This window comes from Myodes glareolus, chromosome 16, assembly GCF_982192425.1.
Source record: "Myodes glareolus chromosome 16, mMyoGla1.1, whole genome shotgun sequence".
Classification (NCBI taxonomy): Eukaryota; Metazoa; Chordata; class Mammalia; order Rodentia; family Cricetidae; genus Myodes; species Myodes glareolus.
The window spans coordinates 61,661,758-61,666,594 of NC_142041.1; positions in this window are offsets into that span (position 1 = coordinate 61,661,758).

Below are 4,837 nucleotides of genomic sequence, written 5' to 3' on the forward strand. Positions count from 1 at the left end.
GAAACCTCTGCCATGTACCATTAATCAACAGCAAGGAAACTGGCAGAGGGCCCTGCTCCAGGGCCCCAAAACCTCAGTGTGTGGAGCAATGACCGCGGGACCGCAGGGACAGTACCCCAGCAGTGGTCGTGTCCAGTTCCTTCCACAGAGCAATCCTTTCACATTGCAGAGCCACACTAGGGAGCACAGGATTGGTCCTCTGCCTCTGCCAGAGCAGTCTTAACTCCACAAATGGGAGTGCAAGCACTCCCTACAGGAGTACATGCACCCTTACCACCGGGTACCGTGGGATTTATATTAGGCAGAAGCAGTACCCTTTTAAAGGGGATCCAAATACATCCTGGGATAGTAGATGCAGACTATAAAGAGGAGATTAAGGTTATGATATCTGTCCAACAGGAGGTGGTGGTAATTCCTCATGGCGAGCGGATAGCACAATTAGTGTTGATTCCCAAAGTTCTCAGTCCTTAGGATAGGTACAATGGAAAGACCTTATTACAGGATGGTGGAGGGAGCCCACGCCAATGTTGGCTAGGGTGAGAGGAGCTGTTTGTGTTTTTCCTCCAAGAACGGACAAGCCCATTTGGGTACCAGAGCAATATGTTCGGCTGTGGGAAATGATGGGAAAGGATCCTGTGATGAGCCTGAGAATGACACCTGTCATTCTCTTGATGAGCCTCCTGGTGAGTCCCAGTCAAGCGGAAAGCACTATGTGAAGCCTGGTAAGAAATCCCCTTGTATTGACCAATGAGCCAAGCTAGTTCTTTGTATTCATCTATTCATCTTTTTATTCCTCAAACTATACAGCTGGAACTGCTTTAAGCAATATGGCGATAGAACAGGCTTCTATTAATCAAACCTTTTCCTTTGTGAATGCTTTATGCTTTGTTACATTTTTGAACTATGAATATTACTTTAAAGGAATCCTATACAAGTGAGTGTAGTTCCTATCTTTCTTTTTTGGAATATTTCTCTGAGAGCCCAGGCACTATTAAATCCCGTGTTTTAGTTTTCTTTCTTTTTTCTTTTCCTTTCTGTAGTATGGAATAGCACCTTTGGGGGAAAAGATATTCTTGGTTGTTGTTTCAGGAACTGTGGCCTGAGCGACTGCTGGGATGCCCACTCCAGTGCTGCCTTGTTGGTTCGGGTACCAGCCATCATCCCACAGCCAGTTACCAAAAAGACTAAGCAGACTGAGATGACCCTGTATCGAGAGAAACGAGATTCTGGAGAGACAGACGCAGTGGTTGCTGTCATCGCGATGTCTGCTGCTGCAGCCATGGTTACAGGACTGACAATGGCACAAAATCCTTGGTGTTGGACACCGTGGATAAACTGGCGAGACAAGTCAACGATGCTCTCCAGACTCAGAATGCCCTGAATGCCCACATTAAATTTGGACTTTCGAATTTAAATTAAGAGACTGCCCTATTGTAGGAGCAGGTGGACTTATGGCTAGCACGACAAATGTCTTGTTCACACCTTTATCATTCCATTTGTGTGACATCTGTTAATATTGCTAATGCCTCTTCTGTGGTGAAACGACTCAGTGGTTACTAGAATAGCCCTTGAAATGTTACAATTAGCACACCAGATTGTTGATACCTGTGTGCCCTGTTTTAGCCAAAGGGTTGGTAGAATACCATAGCCCAAATGGAAGGCTGGGTCCAGTGGTGATTGGGGACCCTACTGCTGGCAATCTTAACGCCTGTTTCACTGGTGCAGCAGAGGGTCTCTTTGCTGACTGTTTTATTCTCTCCTCAAGCATGCTCATGTCCTCTGAAAGATTTCCGGTCAGCTTGAACACCTGATCTCCACGCAGGCTCACCTTTCCGTCCAGTTGCTACTGTCTAGAAGCTGAATACAGATTGGGGGAAGAAAGGCTGGAGCCTTCTCTTCACATCCTTCCATCGCGCGCTCTGACTCCACTATTTCTTTGGTCTCCAATCCTTTCTTACGCTTTGTTCCAGCATTTACTGAACCACCTGGTGCAGCGGGTTTGCCTTTCTTAGGTGGTCCACCAGCCTTAGTAGTAGGTGCTTATTTTAAAGGTTCTGGTTTGGGTACTGAAGCCTCCTTTGTGTCTTTGTGCCCTGCAGCTCCAGATGCAGCAGCCCTTCCCGGTATAGGCTTGCAGTCCTTCTTTTCAGCTGTAGAACCAGCTTTTTTAAACCATGAATCAGCTCAACTTTTTCTGAACATTCTTTGATCTTGTCAAGTTTGAGTTTGTCAACATCAGCTAAGAATGGGTTATCCTCGGTGCCCTGCTTGTTTTACTTCAGGACAGCCTGCTAGCAACAGCTACTTCTCCCAAATACTCAGAGCTTATTATGAAGTGTCTATGGAGAATGGTTCGACTGTTGCGTGGCAGAGAATCAAAAGTTTAAGGTCACCCTCAGATACATAGTGAGTTCAAGGCCAGCCTAGATTATATGAAACACTCTCAAATTAAAAAAAAATTACAGAAAATGATTTATATTTGGAGCAGAAGGTTTCTGAAACTATTTTAAGTACATGTGCGAAATGTCTAATTTATAAATCAAGTTGAAAATTATTTAATCTGTTAAAAATTTATTTCTATTAACTGAAAGTGGCTATTCTTGAGCCAAAGAGGGTGCTGCTCTGTTCTTCGCTCTTCTCACGTGTCATCAGAACAATATCCGATAAGCCCATGCCTTAAGTCTGTCTGCCACATCAGAAGCCACCAGCTCAGGCTGAGGTCCCTGAGGAGTCATCTTACCACAGCCAGACTCCGATCTCTTTTTGAGTGCACCGCGCTGAAGTTTTTACTCAGGTGTGTGGAGTTGGGGGATGCAGGCTCCCGTTTCAGATAAAAACCTGACATGAGCCAAAGCCTCTGAGTCCAAATGTACCCTCCCAACACATACCTAGCTGGAGTCCGTGTCAGCTTCTGTTCCAAGAGCTGTAAATTGTGCCTGGGGTTGGGAACGCATTCATTTTCTCTGTTTAGCTTAATGCCCTGGTGGGAATCATCAGGTACAGATGCCGTGTCTATAGTTCTCTAAACAGACGCATCCATCAGGGTGCGGGCTATAAGCATTTTGAAAACGCCATACATTAAAAGGCAAGAACTACTGGAGGAATCATAAATATTTATTGTAAAGCAAGGCTTAGCTCAGTTCTGCTCGGCACTGTCTGCTGACATCAGTTACTCAACGTTCAACGCTGAGTCCGTTCAAGGAGGAACCAGGTCTTCCTATTTCCAAACACAGAAAATAAGGCCCTCATTAGTTCCAAATACAGAAAAATCCAGACTTTAGAAAATAGAAATATTAAGAATTTGCATTTATGAGGTTGATTATATGAGCCGGCGGAACTAAAGGGGATTTCTAAATGTTCTGTAAGAGCCGTGAGGTGCAGACCCTCAGCCACTGTAGGACACCAGGACTCTGCTTGATCTGTGAACTCTCTGCCGCCCTCATCTAAGAAACAGCCAAATATCCCCTCTGTGTGTGTTCTCATGTTTCAGGGTCACAGAGTCCCGTGTGTGCTGTGGTTCGAAGGTGTGGCCAAGAGGACAGAATTAAGAGGTGGTCCCTGACGAGATGATAAGGCCCTGAGAGTCGCCTTTGGTTTTGTTTTGGTGTTTTGTTTTTTTAATTTGTCTTATTAGGTGGCTTTGGCTGTTCCGAAACTCACAAAGATCTACCTGTCTCTGCCTCTAGAGTGCTAAGAAAGGCGTGCATCACCATGCCCACCTCTCTTTTGTTTTGGAAACAGTACCTGTAGTCCAGGCTGACTTCAGATTCACTACATAGTTTATGATGAATTTGGACTAGCGATCCTTCAACTTCTGCCTCCCAGACATTGGGATTACATATAGGTGCCGCCAGGTTCCTACTTTGTGAAGGGTTTTCATCCCAGGTGCAAGGAGTAGGTCTTTTTACCCTTCCACCTGTCTCCGTACAAGAAGACAGTGTCCCACTCCCCTGCAGCATCCTTAGCTCTCCTGGGAGCAAAGACCAAATCTTCAGCAGACGCCCAGCCTACTAGTGTTTTGACCTTGGACTCTACATTCAGAACCTGTGAGGTAAGCTGTCAGTGATACATGTCACAAAACAGATTAAAAACATTGAAAGGAGCCAGTGGAGGCACTCCTCAGTCTTGAGATCATGAGCGATTACTTAAGGTGTCAGAATATTTCTCTTTTCTGAGGTGGGGGTCTGGATTTTTACCCTCTCTGAAGCTTGAAGCCCCCCCCCCACAGGATGCAGAAAGAACCCTCCACATAGGATATGATCACAGGATAAGCCCCCTCCCCAAAGCCCCCCAGTTAAATGCTGCTGACCCTGAGCTGGGCAGCACCATGAGCCAAGAATGCCCGTAGCACTTCTGGAACGAGCAGGCCGTCAAAACTTACATGTCAGATATGCACAGACTCAGACGTGACGTTCAGGCAAGCCCATCTGACTTCAGGTTCTTCGTCTATAACGTGAGAACACAATACTCCAGCAGTCAGTACAAGGTTCGAAAACGCATACACAAAGCAGGGATTCCCACTCCCAGTGACTGCACCGTGTGCAAATGTCACAGCACACAGACACAAATAAGGTCGCATTAGACAGTGGAAGTTTGTCCGCAGAGCAGCAGAAGCCACAGTCTTAGACCATGGATAAGACTCTCTCCGTGGGCAACAGGAAATGTTCACTCCTTGCCAATCCCAGCTTCCGGTGGTTCCAGACCAGCCTTGGCTTCAGCACCTGTCTGAAGGCCTCCTTGTCTCCTGCATCCCTTTCTCTACAGACTGTAGATAGTTGACATTGACTTTAGGGACCATCAACAATCCTGAATGGTCTCATCTCTAGATCCTTAAGTC